The sequence below is a fragment of the Dermacentor silvarum genome, chromosome 10 (genome assembly GCF_013339745.2).
Source record: "Dermacentor silvarum isolate Dsil-2018 chromosome 10, BIME_Dsil_1.4, whole genome shotgun sequence".
Lineage (NCBI taxonomy): Eukaryota > Metazoa > Arthropoda > Arachnida > Ixodida > Ixodidae > Dermacentor > Dermacentor silvarum.
Window position 1 is genome coordinate 68,963,829 of NC_051163.1, and position 19,970 is coordinate 68,983,798.

Genomic DNA, 19,970 nt, shown 5'->3' on the forward strand with positions numbered 1-19,970 from the left:
TCCTACCTGCCTGGGTCACTAGGTAGTCCGGGGGCGAATGGGTAGTGCATCGAGCTGCTAGGGTGAGGGAACAGCGTTTGAAACCAACCATCGAGCGAACTTGGGTCTCTGAGTATGTGGTAATTTGTACATACGTGCCCATCTTCTACAAATCTCTTTCATGCCCACATGGGTGCATGTGCGATTTGGTGGGTACTGCTGTTCGAACAAACTCTGACGCCGACTTGGAGCATTGGGTATGTGCCACTCAGTTCGTGCTGGTCTTCAAGGAATCTCTTTAATGCCAAGTTAGGTAACTAGGTATGAGCCACTGCCGCTCTACGGCGACGAAAAAGATCACTTAAATTTCTTCGACGCTGAGTGGAATCGAACCCGCATCGCAAGGGTTCCGCGAGGACTGCAACCCGACACATTTGCAGACTGCGCCACAAATGCATGGAGCACGTGCTGCTTTCAGTGAATGCCTTTCACGCCAGCGCTTTAGCGGGCTGCACCGTGAATGCATTGGGTATGTGCCGCTCTTCAATGAACCTCTTGCCAACTTGGGCCACTGAGTATGTGCCGCTGAGTGTGCAGGAAGTGAGGGAACGATTCGTGGCATTTGCGGCCACCAGGTGTGCCACGCTTCTCGTCTCGGAGGCCACGTGTGGACTTCTCGTCAGTGCCACTAGATGGCAAAGCAAGTCCAGAAAGAAATGCGCGCGAGAGAAGCCCAGGTGCCGCATGACGCGTTTCTTAGTGTTCACATGCACTGGTGCGCCACGCATTTTGGATGGCCACGCAGAGGCTATGCGGCAACTGCGCTAGGTGGCGCCGAGTGTTCTCAAAGAAGCACGAAAGAGAAGCCCCACTGCAGTGCATACGTCATTCATAAACTTGTGTCAACGGTGCAGGGTTCTTGCCAGAAAAATTTTCAGAGGTGGACATTTGAGGACCACAAGGGGGGGGGCACAGGCACATACTGAAGAATGACAACACAAAAAACGTTTGAGTGCAATCACACAACGCAGCAATGCAAGAGATTTTATATCTGCCAATGCAGCTTATGGGGGTGCTATTCTGGATACCTGGTGAAGACTCAAGGTTGGCTTATCTGATTGGTTGAGAGCGCCGGAGGGGGAAAAAAAAAAGACTGGGAGAGGACTTTGTCTGTTTTTTTTTTTTATGATAGGAGGTATATGGACACTGCAGGGGCATTTCTGCCGTCTTCATCGCCGAGAGGTTCCGTATCGTCACCGTGCGTCGTATGCTCTGTGTGCGTGTGAAAGCATGGGAGGGGAAAGCGGGAAGTAAGCGCACCGTCTTCCGGTCACACGCAACATTCAGAAGGCAGGGTGGGTGGGGGGGGGAGGGGGTATTTTGCGCTGCCCGAGTGACTGTGTGCGCTGGGCTGCAAGGCTCCGAGGGGAGGGTAGGGAGGACGGAGGCCACGTACTATGCCGCGCGCGCCTGCCCGGGCGGCTGTATTTTTAGGTTATACATTATACCTTTGGGTTATAATTTGAACATGATCTGAAATGTCATTCTCTTTCTCGGAGACTGAAATGCCAAACCTTTAGTAGGCCGTATATTGTGTGAGCCGAGAAAAGGCCCTGGTGTGATGTCATTTGGACAACTTTGGTAGCATAACCTAAAATATTAAGTAAATTTAAAGAGATGCTCATTTGGGAAGCAGATGCATGCTCATCTGGCTCGCCGTCTCCTGATGCACATTTGCAGAAAATACTTTGCACGCTGATTTCACATCCCAGTCATGTCCGCGATGGTGAGTTTCTTGGACCTTGCTGACTAGGACATTGCTTGGATGTCCACTGGACATCTTCATTGGGATGAGGGAGGTGTGGATCTTTTTGGGATCATTCATGGCAATTTTTGTGTCATCCGGGCAGGTACCATACTATAATTGGTTTGAGTATTGATCATCTGAAAACACCTTCACAAAACAAAAAAACATGTGGGCATGTTTTCTAGGAACAACTTTGTTATAATGGCACCTATATTCAATTTTCACAAAAGAGAAACAAAAGTCACTGCAGCCGTAGAAAAATATTTTCTGTGTTTTGCATGGCACCTAAGGTACCTGCTGGTGGCAGTGTTGTCTTCATGCTCTTCATGCAATGTCTTCACGCAGGTGCAGCCAGTGCTTCTGCAGCTTCCAAACCTTTGTGAGGAATCTGGCAACTTCAAAGAGTGCAAGTGCGTGCCCACCAAGCCGCCACAGCTGGATGCATGCGTTAAGTGAAGCTGACAGCCAAGACCACCGCCGAAGTGGCAGCCAGAGTTGCAGCAGCTAGCAGGGCACATCCTGCCTTAAAACATGATTTCTCGCCGCAGACTGCTGACCAGGAGCCTCCACAGTTGAAGCAGTGGTCACCACCACAGTCCCTTCTTTCAGTGTTGTCAACATTGTATCAGTTGGATTGTGCATTCTTAACGAGATAATGCCAGTGAGTCTCAGCATTGTACGCTATTTACTCTTTGAAACAAATTCTTAAATCGATGTTATTCTGTGAGATTGGTATTGGTACATTTTCTTCAAGAAATATATGGCCCAGATTCGAGTTAACATATTACACGAGGACTTAAAAGTGGGCGAGTTAGAAACTAGCTATTCTTGGACAGCACACAAAAATGAAAAACGAGAAAGAATACAACACACGAATGTTTTGTTGCTATGCGCGCCGCCCAAGGATGGTCAACATATTAAGTGTGGGAACTTAAGCAAGTTTATTGTTCATAATGCCCTTTCTGAATTCCATTTTCCCTTCTCTTGTTGTGCTACGTTTTATTTATTTATTGATACATCTGCTGCAGGCTATGGCAGGATTGCGGAAAATGTCCCATGTATCGTGTCTTGTGCTCTGTGCTTATTCTTGCCACAAGCCCTGTGTCTGGCCCTTATATATGGGCCATTTATTACTAAGAGTGACACCTGATATAAGTGCATGTACTCTCAGCTTAAATTTTGATTCAAGCCTTCAACACTAATCCTTATTTTAAGGGCATTAGCCTAACGTGCCTTGTAAACCTCTTTTTCCTGTTGAGTACAATGAATGTTAAAGTTATATATGCTTTAATACAATCGACATGTTTCTCCTAAGTTACCCTATATTTGCATTGTCTTTCTACAGCCTTATAAAGACTGTGACCTGAGGTATATTGTGTACCTGGTGAATGTTGTCAGCACGTAATGAATGTAGCTGGCCATATGACATAATGAGCTTCTGTTGACTTACCTTCTTTTTTTCTGGGCTGCGAAAGCCTATCGCTATAGTTGTTCTTGCAGGGAAGTTTTGCAGTTGTGTCCTGGAACAGAATTCTTTTACTAGTGGCTCGTTAGCAGCAAATAGCAGGTGGTGTATGGATGCTTTGCTCTTTTAAACATTGGCCCTCTTTCTAGTCTCATATGTGTCTTAGCAGAAGCTGAAATCTGAAGCCAAAATTAGGGTGACTACATCAAATATTAATCTTCCTGAAGTGACACATATGCAAGAAACACTGAAATATGTGTGTTCTTTCTAATTGCAGTAGTCACCTTACAGTGCACTTTTTTCTTAGTTAACATAAGATTGCCTGGAATAGTGGTTATTTAGGAATAATAAAAAGGTAGCGACATCAGGGTGATAGATGCTAGATATGGACTGATAAAGAGTTTTTTTTTTTTTTTTTCAGTGTCCTTTAACGTTGCGTTTATCAATACATGATTATGCTGGCATCTTGGAAATGCATAGTTTTACTCTTGTTTTCTTGAATCTTATGGTGTTCAGAGAAAGCGATACAATTAGCCCAAAGAATTGCAGCTGCTGCCCAAAGATTAGGCGTTCCTTAATCCAAGGAAAGACTACATGTTGTCTGGTTTCATGTATAGCACCTTTTTGCATTGTACATTATGCCCGAGTTGTGAACTTGGTTATTTGAACTGCATTTGCTTTCACTTTGCGCATTACTGGTATTCGTTGTCAATACTGCTTTACTGCACAGCGTACCTACCATTGCTATTCTTTTTACTTTTTGAGAAGGCAGTATTCTTCACATTATTTTAACAAATAAGTTTCTTTTACTGTTGTTTTATTCAGGTGCCATGAATTTATGGTTCTTATGCTGTTTGTAGCAACCATTATATGCTTCATTAGAAAATATGTTGTACAATCTTGAAGCAGTACTAAAAATAGGTCTTTCGAATTTATTTTTACCCCGTACACTGATTGTACTGCTGTTAAGTGCATTTCAGCGAGTTTCAGCTGTCAGTTATGAGTAGCTGTCTTTGGTAGTCAAACAACAAGTGTCTATGTGCGCTGATCCCTCCGCATTCAGTACTTACCATCCAGGTAGCAGCCAATGAAGGATCGAGGTGGGAGATATGCATATTTTCTGGCAAGTTGTCAAGGGACGACAAGTGCATTCTAAATAAAAATTGTGTTATGATGCTCTATTAACTGAGGTCATCTCCAAGAAAGTCATGTTGACATTTAATGGAAACCGATATATTTGCTGCATAATTTATTGAGAAATTTCACAGCCTATGAACAATTTCCTAAATGTTGTGTTGATTCACTGTCCAACAATAAATTTATTAGAAAAAAACACACAAGTGTACTAAATATAAGTGCATTTATTTTTGTATTTTTTTTTACATGCACATTGCCTACTTTAAGGCAACTTATCTTATGATCATACATTAAACACAAGGTTAAAAAAAAGTTTTCTTCAGAATGTCACTGTGCTGCTGTCAGTCATTTACGAAGAAAAAAAAATTCTGCTAAGTGGGAGCACAACTGGCATAAGCAGTGTAACCAGATGATTCGTTTCTCATACAAAACAATTGCACATAAGTTGCCCGATTTCTTCAAAGACAGCCCAATTCACACGACATTTTGTCTAAAGAAATTGTTAAAAATGTGGTCTTGACTCAATAAAAAATACAATTTTTACGTTATAACTTTCAAACAACTTTTCATACACCTCTGCACTAAAGGTACAAGTTGGTTAAAACTTTAAGGGATAGAAGTCAGAATTTGGTTGTCAGCATTGACTTCTCTGTGGCAGCATATACGGGCAATTACATTTCAGTTTCACTTCTTGTTTTTAAAAAGTGTTAGAGATCCAGATGGATGCTGCGTTCCTGGTCATAAAAAATATTTCCTACTGAGATGACGTTTAACTGCACGTTTATGTGTTCAAATATCTTGTAAATCAACATGTTAAAAAAGAAAGGACTGCAAAAATTGACTGGAGAAGTTGTCAAGCTATTCATTGGAAATTACAAACCTGAATGACCCCATCAAACTGGGCTGTTTAGCATGGCCTAAATCTTGTACTTCACGTGATGTTGTACAGTCGAACCTACTTGTAACAATATTCAAATGCCACGAAAATTCCATTGTTATAGCTGGGTTGCATGAAAAAAAGTCAGAACTGAGGGATTTCAAAGCTGCTGTGAGAAAACTAAATGGCAGGGAGGGCCAGTGCCCCTCCACACCACCTTTTTCCACCCGGCTGCTGATTGTGTTGACTCATTTAACTGTTTAACTTTGCTTGCTGCACGCTCTGATTGTGTGTGACAAGTCGCGGCTGTCGGCATTTGAGAATGGCACTGCTATAGTAAAACCTCGTTAATTCGGATTTAACGGGACCGAATGTTGAATTATCGCGGGTAGAAGAAAAGAATAAACAAATGCTTTCTATGTCAACACGCTTTTATTTACTGCATCAGCAGAATCCTATTTCTATTTGCTGCAATTCGTGTCATCTCGTGTCTGATTAGCGCATGCAGCGGCGAAGGCCTCGCGACTTATTTCAAAGCACGGCCGCGTGCGCACGTCTTCAACTGAGACATGCTGTTTAAAATTAACGCCTTTCACTACCGCGCGCGCAACCCGATTATTTTTTCGCCAGGTCGCCACCCATCGCGATGTAGACGGTGCTCTTCATCCTCGACAGCTTTGGTGCGCACTGAGTAAAAACGAAACTATTGTTTGCCGCGACCGCTGTTGACGCAGATCATAGACGGCGACTACTCAGTTATGAAGGCACGCGGCCAACGCGCGTAGTGAGTCAAAACGAAACTGTTTGCCGCAAATGAAATCGTGGCCGCTATCGAAACGATCATGGATGGCGACTACTCAGTTATGAAGGCACGCGGCCAACGTGGTGCTATGCAGCGGCGGTAAATGCAAGAGTAAATTCTTTAAAGGCACAAATAGGTACGAAGCGTTCCGGTGTTGTTGTCATTCCAGTACGATTTTCAATGATGACTATGGCGTTGCGAACTCCGTCGATTCGTTTCGGTAGAAGCTAACGCCATTTTGGCTCTATTGCGTCGCACATTTTCGGCGCTTCGCCAGCCCAGCGCACTTGGCGCGGTTCATTCATGTTTCGGAGAGTGGCGCGGCAGCCCATTCGTGTTCGGAGGGGTGGAAGGGCAACTGGAAAGAGCGCGCGAGACTGGCGATGCGGAAAAGGATGGAGCCGTTGCACGCGGCGGCGTGCAATGGCTCGAATTTCTTTTTTTCTTGTCAAGGAGTTCGGATATTCCATACCCTCTCGGCATGGACACCCAGTAGCCAGACTTCGTTATAACCGATAATGCGGCATGGGGCATTGTAGTAAGCGGGTTATTTCACCATAGAAAACAGAAAAGTTGACTGTACACGGTGCTTCCTAATCTACTAACCTGTGTAGGTCAATTTTCTGCAGCATTTCTACACCGAAAAATAATTTTTAAATTCAAAGGTTTCTATGTCTTGCAAGTAGCGTTTTAACGTGATCTCTGTAGTGCAACAACTCGAAAATAAAAAATACCAATGAGAGGAAATGAAATACGAGCGCTAGACCATGTCTAGACCAGCGAACACCAACTCACCCAGGAAGAAGTTAATCTGAAGCAGGGTTTCTTTAGGGGTCACTTGGTCCACCCTACACTAAAACGATCTAGAACATATTGCACTTGCTAGTATGCAGTTCATGCCGTGCTTGTTAAGCCAGCTACAATTTAATGTTTGACTTGTCTAAATTAGCTAGCAAAGAGTTCATAATGGTAGACCAGACGTGAGAGGAGCATCGGAATACATTCGGAATACAGCTGTGAGAAAAGCTGTGCTTGATACATGCAAGCGTTCGATAAAGTACCTCGCCAACGCTGGCTTCTTAAACTTTCTCAGTTGAACCTACATCCAAACATCATCGCGTGGATTAACGAATTCCTCACGCATCGCTCTCAGTCTGACTTGATTAATAACCAACCCTCCAAGCCGCTCCCAGTCACCTCCGGCGTCCCGTATGGTTCCGTCCTCGGTGCTTTGTTATTCCTCATTTACATTAACGACTTATCCTAGCGTGTATCTTGTCATATTCGCTTGTTTGCCAATGATTGCATTGTTTATCGTTTAGTAACTAACCCTTCTGACCAAGAATCCCTTCAGGCAAACCTAAACCACGTGCCAAACTGGTGTTCGCAGTGGATGATGACACTCGACCCTAAGAAATGTAAGTACGTCTTTTCACCGCCGTTGCAACCCTTTTGTTTTCAACTATACCGTTCCTAACTCATCCAGTCTTACAAATACTTAGGTATCACCATTTCTGATGATTTATCTTCGCGTCTGCACATGACCAACCTGATATCATCGGCTTATAAAACACTAGGTTTCTTAAGACATCACCTGCGGGAAGCCCCTCAACACATCAGACTACAAGCATACATCTCACTCATTAGAACTAAACTGGAATATGCATCGGCCATCTGGAACCCTCATCAAGCATATTTAAGAATGCCATCAAAGCTGTACAAAGCTGGGCTATGTGATAGGAGTTAAGACTCTGTTTGAATTGCGTGGCCGAAAGTGCGTGACTGTTGTGGTGCGCGATGGAAGAGGAAGGGCCGGTGCCTGGGCGGAAGGGGCAGCCATGTCACCACTCTGAGCTGCCTGGTCTGGGCTTTCGTCCTGAATGAGCCGAGCCATCCACCTACCCCAGGACGGTGTTCCTAAGCCGGTGTTCCTGGGTGAGCTGGGAGAGCTGTCTGGGCTGTCGCTGTACTTGGGCTGAGCCTGTGCCCGGTCTGAGCCTGTGCTTGGTCTGGGTCTTCGTGCCTCATGAGCTGAGCTGTCCATCTACTCTAGGCCGGTGTTCCTGGGTGAGCTCGAAAACAGGTCTGGCTGTTCCTGTGCCTGATCCGACCTGCTCCACTGCCGTGTGGGCATATGACGCCGGCGTGTTCTGGTGCAACTGAGGCATGTTCCGGTACAGCTGTGGCGGGCTGACGTCCCGACCCAGCTGTCACGCGAGTGGCTCGTCGTGTGCCGGGCCTCCGCCCCGGCCTCCATCCCCTGCGCCACCCGCTGCTAGAGTCATAACTGCGACTCCTCGTGATGTGAGTGTGTGATACCGACATGCTATTAGACTTCATCTGACAGTGACGCTGTATAAGCGACAGACAACTAGAACTGAATTGTGTGTGTTATCGTGTACGTCGTCCTAGTCCCGTCTCCGTGTCATTATAGCCTCTCTGTGTTCATTGTGCCATCTTTGTGTGTTTGAGGCCTGGGCCCCCAACATAATCATCACAGCTACCAGGTTTATTCACTCTTCATACTTGTATGACGTTAGCATATCATCTCTAAAATTGCAATCAGGTTTGTGTCATCTTTCTGCTCACCGCTGCATTGCCAGTCTTGTTCTGTATCACAAGTTCTTTTATTCGCCCCTAAGACAAGAACCATACATCTGCGCACCCCCACCACGCAGATCCCATTGCATCGGTCACCCTCTTCAAGTTTTGCGTCCACGAGTCCTTACTACTACCTTTATGAACTCATTTTTTTTCATGAACAGCAACTGACTGGAACAGCCTTCCCCACCATATCGCTGCCATAACCTGTTCATCAACATTTTCGACTGCTTTAAATGCCTGCATTTTGTCAACCCCACCCCTTATGTGACACCTCCAAAGGTGTCTTTAAGGAAAATAAAGTGATGTGATGTGTTTTTATTTTTAGGCCTCACTGGAACCGCAGGAAAGAGCTCGGAAAGTGATGTCACATATCAAGAGCTGCACTCCGATCAGAGGTGGTTTTATCCGTGATTCCGCTGGTCCGTGCAGCCTGACCTATTGTCTTCAAAAAGAAATATTGCAGTTGTATACTTGCTGTTGTGCCGCAGTCTGTGAGAAGGCATTTGTGCTGCACTAAGTTGTTGCAAACTTGCTAAAGTTGTCATCCTAAAATTAGAGCATGTTACGCTGAAGAAATACTCTCACATGTACTGATAGATCTTTTGGGCACAAATGCAAAAAAAAAGCAACAAAATTTGTACAAAGCCATAAAATCTATGCGCACTGGTAGTAATACTACTAAAAGATTGCTTTTTTGAAGTATGCAATGCATTGGGCCACATCAGGTGGCCCACTGGTCGCCCGCAGAAACGCAGCTCAATGCATCGTCAAAATAAATGCATTACAGCAAAGCTACAGTATTCTGGCCTCCCTAGCACGGCTGCATTTGCACTGGATTGTACTGTCGGGCGCGAACCAATTAAGCATGCTGTGGTAGTGTTGGAATTAGTGTGAGCTGGAGTGCGTGGCCAGGAACTTTGTGCTGTTCAAACATGTACATTTAATCACTTCTTAGGCTACAAGTATGTTGTATTGATTGGCATTTTCGACCTAGTGATGGCAACATTTCTATAAGTTTGCACGTACTGTGGATCACATTTTTATTCTCTAACCAAAAGAAAACGTCAGGTGTGGTCTTGTTATGTGTGCAGAACATGCATCACAAGTTTTTTACAAGTGAGAAAGCCGAGGAAGTCGTAATTGAAGTAAATTTTAACAGCAGTAGTCATTGATGAGCATTTATGTGTTGGCTGCAAGCTCAGTGACAGCGGTTTATTCTTTTTCTGATAACCATTTTTTTCCTTCATGTGGATTTGCTGATGTCAAGTTCAGTGACTGTAGAAGAACGTTCCGAGTACTGACGAATCAGACTTTTGATGGGCTGAATGAACGTTGGCAGCAGCATTGAGAGACACTTGTGTTCGGAGAACAAGTCATTGTGATCAAGACTGTAGGCAGATAAAAAATTTCGTTCAAATCAGTGATGCTCTTACATTTAAAAAAAAGGAAAGCCTTATGGAGTAGTCTTTGCATAATCTAGATGAATAATTAGTCGTAATACAACATGGGGTTATGATTTATTGTAAAGTGTAGCGCCATCTCTTTAATCTAAGTATGTTTCTTAATACAAAGGGTTAGAGTTTGTGTGTTTAGTTGCTGTTTGTGCTTGCTTTGACGGTGATCTCTGTTCTGTTACAGATGTATCCATACCTCCTACAGAGCATCCAAGCTGTTGTGGTTTTGGTCTTTGCCTGGAAACCATCTCGCCTGGTTCTCAGAAAGCATCCACTTGTTTGCTTTGTTACTTGACAGAGTAGTTTGATATAGGATTGATTTACCATTGTGATGGTGACATGACGGTTTACTTATTGCCACCAATGCTTTTTTCTTGTCTTGACCAAGTGTAATGGCAAACTTTTTTGCTGCCCTGTCATTCTAGAGAAATTATTTAAAAAAAATAAAGGGTTTTATTGCAGGGGCCAATACGTAATCATCAGGGTAAAGAAATACAGACACTGCAGTATTACTAGCAGACAGCGTAGTTTAGTTAAAGTAACATATAACATAAAATTTTGCCCATCTTCAGAGATCTTTTTGAAAGTTCGTGTACGCGTGTGTAGTAGTGTCTGTCGCAGTAAGACTAATTGGCAAATAAGTTGCCTTCACCAATCTGCAGTTGCATTTTGCTTTCACTTACAGAAGGGCAAAACTATCACAAAGTAAGCTTGAAGTGCAGAAATAGAGAAACAAGTGGTTCTTTAATGAAAAGCAATGTGGCAGTATCCTGCTTCCACTAGCCAATGTGGTGCAATTCCAACTTCTGTGAATGCTGTGTTAATTCCTTTATTGAATAATAATGAAAGATCATAATATTAATTATAAAAATTAATATAATTTCTATAATTCATTTTCATATTTCATTTCGTATGCTTCATGGGTTGATGCTTTTGTTGTGCTGCATTGCATAAGTAGTTAAACCTTTGTACTATAACGACGTCGATAAAATTGGCAATTTGCTTCATTGTGACGAAATTTTGTTACGCATATAAGTAGTTGCCGATAGATCTTTCTTGTGTGGAAGGGGCCACAAAACTGTCCTGAATTATCGGGCAATTGAAAAAAGCATATTTTAATAAGAAAAAAATTTATTTTGTTGAATTTAAGAGCTGGCGATGAAAAGCACTGCTTCATGCTGTGTCGATAACATGTACCGAAGTGAAGCCGGCCCCCGTTTTTCATCCACTCCTTCCTCGCGGCTGATAGTCTCACCAGCACTGGTACGATGCTATCATGAAAAGCACCGGTAGCGGGAAGCAAATGCTTTGTCTGCCTCTCACTTGAACACGTCTTCAAAACTTGAGACGAGAGGCTCATTCGCAAGCAGCCACTTGTAATTCAACGATTTCACCGTCTGGGTCTGTGAAAGTTACCGTTTATTGACTCGGTATTCCTTCACGGCGGCAGTGAAATTTCATTACATGTATATTGAAATCATGTATAACACACTTCGTTTTGTTGAGGTTCTAAATACATGGCGTTCTATGGACGAGAAGTTATAAAAAGTTAAATGGATACATGATATTCTATGGACAGGAAGTTATAAAAAGGTAGATACTGTGTCATATTGAGGTTTAACTGTACAGCTATGCCAAAAAATCATGAGATGTTTAATATGCGTGTACATTGGGTATGTTAAATACATGTAGTATTTTCACCACTTAAGCATAATACAGTATCAATATTGCATGCCTGATCCGACCTCAATGTGCAACCACCAGAAGGTTGTAGGTTGCGGTTGCATTTTTTATAGCGAGATCAGGACTCGTATAGGTTGTAGGTTGTAGTCTGCTGCCGCATCCTGTGCTGCACCAGTAATATGTGGGTTGGGTAGGCCCAGGTTACAACATACTTTGCCAAGAAGTGTGGCAATCGATTGCCAGGTGCAGAACTCTGCCTCCATCAAGTTTTGACACATTGTTTGTAATGCATTCCTGTGCTCTCTGTGACTTTGCAGATTCCTTGCCTTCAGTGCCCCAGCAGAAGTTTCGGACGCACACGTCCATGCGTGGCCGCTTCTATACGTGCGAGGTGTGCCCCTACGCCACCAAGAAAAAGAACCACATGACACAACACTTGCGCTTGCACGCGGGCGAGCACCCTTTCAAGTGCCACCTGTGTCCGGCTGCATTCTCTCGGAAAGACAACCTGAAAGAGCATGTGCAGAGGCACACACAAGCACGTCCATTTTACTGCATCGACTGCGGTGCCATCTTTCCGCAGAAGACCATGCTAGTCTACCACATGTCCTCTCACGCAAGCGAGAAGCCCTAAAGGTCAGGGGCTTGCAGTTTTTTGTAGATCAACCGGTTTGTTGAACTTTTTATGGCAGTAGGTGATTTCCAAACTGCATTGAGAGGTATTTAGCTGCCTTAACCATACTGTTTTGTAATAATATCTAGATGAAAGTTGACTCTGCTGTCTATGAGAATTCCTTAGAAGAAGTGCCTTTATGAAATTTCCTAGCTATGCGAGCGTATTTCCTAGCTATGCGAGCATAGAGAATGCCACAGGACAGCTCTAAAACTGAACAAAATAGAAGATGATCTTAAGCGACTGCCACCAAGAGGGCCTAACCTATGCAGCAAGGCCTTTATTAATCACTATTCACCCTAAAGTGAAGTAGCATGTTCTGCGATCTTTGAATTGATTTTTCTCTGTTTGCACTTTTTGGCCAAGCAACACCATTAGGAAAACTAGTGTTTGCAAACTGTTCTGGGAAAACCCGCTTTCGAAGTGTTTTCTACATTTAAATTTTATTACGAACAAGATAAAATACTTTTTAAGCTTCTAAATTTCTTCTGACACGATAAAAATATCACAAATTTGATGTGTGGTGACAACCGTAATTTCAAGTATAGAATCTTTTACGCAAATGGAATGTAAAAAGGAGTGACTAGCCATATTCTGCACTATAGTCCACACAGAAGGTATCTATTTGAAAGCAATGAATATATCTATTGTATTAATGTGAAGCATTGTTTGTCTCATTCTTGGCACCTTGCGGTAGGTATGTAGGTGGTTAGCTTTCTGTCTCACCTCGATTTAATGATAAGAAAATAATGTGTGACTGACGGTGGAATCGAACCTCTGCTGTGGTGCACAGCAGCCCCGTGCTCGAACCATTAGGCCACGATTGCATGCATACTTCTATTGTTCCAAAGCAAGCTGCCTCTTTGAAACGCTCCCTGCGTGTGGCCCGTGCCACTTCCTCATCTTTTTTTTAACACGAAAGTGTTTTATGCCGGGGTCCACCAAGACTTCACTGACGTATTTCCGTCACGGATGTGACGTTCTTACAATGTACACGAACATAATACAAAGAAAGAAACCAGAAGAAAAAGTTCCACAAACATGCAAAATTTGGGAATCGAACCCACGACCTCTCGGTCCGCGACGATAGATCGCCGAGCGTTTAACCCATTGCGCCACAAACGCATTTGCAGAGAGCTACACAGACGCGCCTTATATATCTAACACTCCTCCGTGTACCCGCGCTCTTGCTCGGGGCGGTGCCGCCACCTACGAGCAGAAAAGAGAAGTACTGCATTATGACACTAACGCGCACCGACAGTGAACGCTTCGGTAGTCTCAGCACTACGACGCCTCGATGCCAGCATTCGAAGGGATGCTGGCATCAAGAAGCACTACCAACGCCACCTAGGTGGCGTTCACCGTACTCAGCACAGCGGAGCGTGGCCTCCGCAATTAGCTCTGAAAATGTTTCTGAAGTTGATCGCGGAGGCTGCAATTACGACGCGCTGTACGCGCTGATTTGACTCGGTGACGATTCAGTTACGTGCTTTGTCTTGCGCGTTGTATTAGTGTGTCAGTTACGTGCTTCGTCTTTCGCGTTGTGCTAGCGTGTGCAGCGTAGTGCAGCTTCCATATGCACGACGGTTGCTCATGGTCATCGACGTTGGTAGTCGTGATGGAGGAGACGTGCCACCAGGCGTCAGCGTGGGTGCATCAACGCCTAAGGGCGCTTTAGCCACAAAACACCAATAGACATTATATATCAATGTGCAATAAACATTACACTACTTCTGTGAAGACACGTTTCACTTTCGTGTTCTATACCGATTCCTATATAAGAGGGATCAACCACATTTTTTTTTTCTTATTTTTAGCGATTCCAAAACCACAGTTAGAAACTTTGCCAGTGGCAAAATCCACAAACCGGCCATGCAAATTCTAAACGACTATCCACCGCCTGATCGCCAGATTCAAATCATCTGGGTCCCGGCACATTCCTCGCACCCAGGAAATGAGGCTGCCCACAACTATGCCCGAGGTTTCGTCAGCCGGGCAGTGGAAGGCCTCGACCTGGGTTCAGCGAGGGATCGCATGGTGACATTCCATGAAATTACTATGCACTACCACGAAGGTAGACAAAAAATACCCCCCTCCGCATAAATCACTTGTAGTGACAAATACCAGCGCCAGCAGAGGACGAAGAAGAAGACGCTTCTTGTTGTTGGTGCTCGCACTCGCTCCACTTGGCCGTTGCCTGTTTCTGGCATTCATAAAAACGCCAAGCGCATCTAACCTTGAACGCGTCCTATCACACTGAATAAACTGCAACAGGTGACCTGGAGACAGTAGCAGACTGGCTCATTTGCCAACCCTTACAAGTATTCACTAATATATCCGGGCTGCTTCTCACCTAAATGCAAGAACTGCGACGCATATAAAGCGGACCTGACACATATATTGAGCGACTGCCCCAGGCTCAAACCTAGGGCAGAACTCGAACTTAATAACACTGCTAAGAGGTTTATTAGCAACGGATGCAGGCGAACGGGTAGCAGTCACAAGCGTTCGGCCAAGGACAGCAACCACGAGCTCATGCCGGTGGCGATGCTGCTGAGGCACAGGTTACTCTTCTTCATTACAATCGCCCTCCGCCGAAAAAGGCGCCATCCTGGCGGCTTAAGGCGAAGACACTACTAGTGGGTCGTAGCACGGCTTAATGCGACAGACGTGGACAAGTTCGCGGCCGCGATTGCGCAGGTCTGTCGGTGGCTTGAGGGGCTCCACGAGGTAATTGACGGATGACGTTTGCTCCAGAACGCGGTAGGGTCCGAGGTATTTCGCGACAAGTTTTGCAGAGTGGCCGGGTGTGGTAGCGGGTACCCGAAGCCAGACCAGAGAGCCAGGGGAAATGTAGGTGCAGAACGGTTGGCTGGTTGACGGGATTGCTGCTGCCACTGGTCCTCGGTGGAAAAAGAGCGGGCAAGCTGGCGGCATTCCTCAGCATGTCGAGCAGCTTCAGACAGCGTAGTACTTTCGGACGCATCAGGTTTATATGAAAGAATTGTATCGAACGTATTAGATGGTTCTCGGCCATATAGGAGAAAGTACGGGGAAAATCCAGTAGTTGCTTGGGCCGCAGTATTGTAGGCATACGTGACGAAAGGGAGAACTTGGTCCCAATTTGAATGATCAGAGGCGACGTACATTGATAGCATATCACCAAGAGCACGGTTGAAGCGTTCTGTCATGCCGTTAGTTTGCGGATGGTACGCTGTACTTGTGCGGTGAATGATTCGGCATTCGTCGAGTAGTGCCTTCAAAGCATCGGCAAGAAAGGCTCGGCCTCTATCGCTCAGAAGTTCGCGAGGGGCACCGTGGCGCAGAACGAAATGGTGTAACAGAAACGATGCAACGTCGCGGGCGGTGGCAGTCGGCAGAGCGGCGGTTTCAGCATAACGGGTCAAGTGATCCACGGCAACAATAATCCAGCGGTTCCCTGCTGGAGTGGATGGTAGCGGTCCGTATATGTCAATACCAACACGATCAAAGGGACGACTAGGGCAGGGAAGGGGTTGTGACGGGTAGACTTGTCCGGGAGGTAATTTTCGGCGTTGGCACTGAGTACAGGAGCGAACGAACTTTCGCACGTAGTTATACATGCCGCGCCAATAAAATCGGAGGCGTAGTCGAGCGTAAGTCTTGAAGAGGCCGGCATGCGCGCACTGTGGGTCGGCGTGGAAAGCGTCGCAGATAAGGTCACGGAGATGTCGGGGTATCACAAGAAGCCACTTGCGTCCGTCAGAAAGGTAATTACGACGATAAAGAAGGCCATCGCGAATGCAGAAGTGGGTAGCCTGGCGGCGAAGAGCGCGAGATGGTGAAGAGGTGGATGGATCAGAAAGGATGGTGATGAGAGCACTGATCCAGGGATCCTTGCGCTGCTCCGACGGCATGTTGTGCAGTGCATGTGATGCAAGTGCGGGCTCAAGGGCGGATACGCAAGCGTTGTCAGCTGCGACCGGTGAGCGAGAAAGGGTGTCAGCGTCCGTGTGTTTGCGGCCAGAACGGTAAAGAACGCGGATGTCGTACTCCTGTAGCTTAAGGGCCCAGCGAGCAAGTCGGCCAGATGGGTCCTTGAGGGTGGACAGCCAACAAAGGGCATGGTGGTCAGTGATGACGTCGAAAGTGTGACAATACAAATAAGGGCGGAATTTCCCAAGGGCCCAAATAATGGCTAAACACTCTTTCTCTGTAACCGAGTAATTAGCCTCGGCTTTTGTCAGAGTTCGGCTCGCGTAGGCGACAACATATTCATCGAACCCCGCCTTCCGTTGCGCGAGTATGGCACCGAGTCCGATGCCGCTGGCATCGGTGTGGACCTCGGTGGGGGCGGCAGGGTCGAAGTGGCGGAGGATAGGTGGCGAGGTTAGCAGGCGGCGTAATTTCGTGAAGGCGTCATCGCAGGCGGGCGACCAAGCTGTAAGGTCGTTGTCGCCGCTTAGAAGGTCTGTCAGGGGTGCAATTATGGATGCGAAATTTCGAATGAAACGTCGGAAATACGAGCATAAACCAACGAAACTTCGAAGCTCCTTTAACTTCTTCGGTTTTGGAAAGTCAGCGACGGCGCGGAGCTTGGCTGGGTCCGGAAGAATGCCGTCTCGCGAGACAACATGGCTAAGAATGGGGAGCTTTCGGGCACCAAAACGACATTTTTTTAAGTTGAGTTGAAGTCCCGCGTCAGTGAGACATTTCAGAACGTGCTCGAGACGACTGAGATGTGCATGGAAATCAGCGGAAAAGACAACAACGTCGTCCAGGTAGCAGAGACATGTGTTCCATTTGAGGCCGCGTAAAATATTGTCCATCATCCTCTCAAAAGTGGCTGGAGCGTTACACAGGCCGAAAGGCATCACGGTAAATTCATATAATCCGTCAGGCGTCACAAATGCTGTTTTATGCTGATCAGATGGTGCCATAGGGACTTGCCAGTATCCGGAACGTAAATCCAGCGAAGAAAAGAACTCCGCTCCCTGCAAACAGTCGAGGGCGTCGTCGATGCGCGGTAACGGGTAAACGTCCTTGCGCGTTATCTTGTTCAGACGTCGGTAGTCGACGCAGAACCGAATAGAGCCATCCTTTTTCTTAACAAGAACGACCGGTGACGCCCAGGGACTTTTCGAAGGCTTTACAACCCCGCGCTTGAGCATGTCATCAACCTGGTCATCAATTACACGGCGCTCCAAGGCGGATACCCGATAAGGGCGTTGCCGTAGAGGTGCATGACTGCCGGTATCTATCTGGTGAAAAACGGTTGATGTGCGACCCAAACCGGAAGCAGGGCTGTCAAAAGAGGCGCGGAACTTCCGAAGCAGAGCGAGCAGCTGGCTTCTTTGTGAAGATGACGTTTCATCGTCGATGGAGCGGTTGAAAGCGTCGCGCAGGGACTGATCAACCGCAGGGTCACAAGAAAGTGCGCTAAGGTCTGTAGGAGTAGAAGCCGCAGGAGCGTCAAAGATGCAAAAGGTGTCGACCGGCTGAACAAGGCCTAGGCATTCGCCATGAAATAAAGGTAAAGGGCACGCCGTGGGATTGTCGACGAGCATCTTCGTGGCGCCACTGCGAAGAGTAAGGAGAGCAAAGGGCAGCGGAGAGCATTTGCGGCGAAGGAACACTTTAGAGGGCGTAAAGAGAACAGTGCCCTCAGAAATAGCGGCGCACGACACAGGGACAAGCAGGGAAGAGCACGGAAGAACGGCATTGTCTTCGGACACAAACAGTTTATCACTAGAAGGGTGGTCGTCGATTGTCTCAAAATCGTGAAGCGCAGAAAGTTCAAGTTCGGCGTGGCAACAGTCAATAACGGCGTTATTATTTGCAAGGAAGTCCCAGCCTAATATAATGTCATGGGAACACGAGGGCAGGACAACGAATTCGACGGTATACAGAACTCCTTGAATGAAGACTCGAGCAGTACATGCAGCGAGAGGCGTAATGTTTTCAGCAGTCGCGGTTCGGAGCGAGAGGTCGGATAAAGGTGTCAGAACTTTTTTTAGTATGCGACAGAGTTTGGCGGAAATTACAAATACTGCGGCTCCTGTATCGACAAGTGCCAGGACGGCGACTCCTTCGACATACACTTCGATTACGTTGGCTGGAGAGGGACGAGGACTTGAGCATTTCGACGTAGACGCAGTTCGTGCCTTGGGAACTGCGGCCTTCAGTTTTTCTGCTCGGTGGGTCCGGCACGGCGACGCATCGGAGAAAGCGAGCGACGACGTGGAGATGGTGAGCGGCGGGTAGGCGCGGTGAGCGATCAGGACAAAATGAAGAGGTAGGAAGGCTGTAAGGCGACGATGAAAATTGAGCGGGGAACGGTGGCGCTCGCCAGATGTTCGGGAAAGGAAGCATGCGACGACGGCAATGGCGCGCCACATGACCAGCACCACCACAAGCAAAACATATTGGACGGTCATCGAAGGTGCGCCATTGTTGGGGGTAAGCTCCGACTCGTGGCTGAGAAGTCGGAAAATGCTGTCGATCTGGTAACGGCATAGGATGCGGCGAAAAGGCCGGTGGTCGATGCATAGCGGGCGGCGAGAGCATTTGTGGGCGAGGTCGGGCAACTGCTTCTGCGTACGTGAGAGGTGCAGTGACTGGCGTCGGATCACGTGCTGGAGGAATGGCTTGCGAAACTTGCTCCTGGATGAAGTTGCGGAGCCGTAGGTGCCAAAGCGGGTGGTGGTTCCGGGACGCAAGACATCAAAGATAGCTGGCGAGCAACCTCTGCGCGAACGAATTCCTGAATCTTCAGAAACAGGGCAGCATGGTCGTCGCTGACACCAAGGCTGGACACAGAGTCGGCGGGCGCAGGGGGACGTCTGGTGTGAAGCCGTTGCCTGCGCAACTCGTCGTAACTCTGACACAATTCGATCACTTCAACGACAGTGCGAGGACTCTTCGATAATAACATTTGGAATGCGTCGTCCTCAATACCCTTCATTATATGTTTGATCTTCTCCTCCTCCGACATCGACGCGTTCACCCGTTTGCAAAGGTCAAGAATGTCCTCAATGTAGCTCGTGAAATTCTCTCCGCTCTCCTGGGATCGTGTGCGCAAACGGTGTTCTGCACGGAGCTTTTGTACTGCTGGCCGACCGAAAACTTGGGTAAACATGGTCTTGAAGACCAACCACGTAGTGAGGTCGCCTTCATGGTTGAGAAACCATAGTTTCGCAACGTCCGCGAGATAGAATGCTGCGGTTCTCAACTTGGTAGCATCGTCCCAATGGTTATTGGCACTCACTCGCTCGTATGAGGAGATCCAATCTTCAACGTCTTTTTCATCTGTGCCGGAGAAGATAGGGGGATCTCGCAGACGCAAGGCGCCGGCACAAACTAGGGTGGGCGGCGCCGGTGGAGGGGTTGGAGGAGTGCCGCTTGCGTCCTCGGGCATGATGGAGGGTAGAGTGCGACTCCGCAGTTCCAGGGTAGTCGAAACCCAGCAGACTCCACCACTTGCTAATAGGTTTATTAGCAACGGATGCAG

At 46.7% G+C, this 19,970-nt stretch overlaps 1 long non-coding RNA gene across 2 annotated transcripts in view; it reads left to right on the forward strand.

Annotated features, from left to right (window-relative positions):
- Nucleotides 1-19,970, forward strand: part of LOC125940842 (uncharacterized) — a 61,359-nt gene that overhangs the window by 2,948 nt on the left and 38,441 nt on the right. Inside the window, exon 2 of one of the 2 annotated variants that reach the window (XR_007464043.1) lies at nucleotides 2,132-4,328. This is a non-coding gene — a long non-coding RNA (uncharacterized LOC125940842). The remainder of the gene's footprint in view (nucleotides 1-2,131; nucleotides 4,329-19,970) is intronic. The other variant, XR_007464042.1, reaches the window with a different exon arrangement.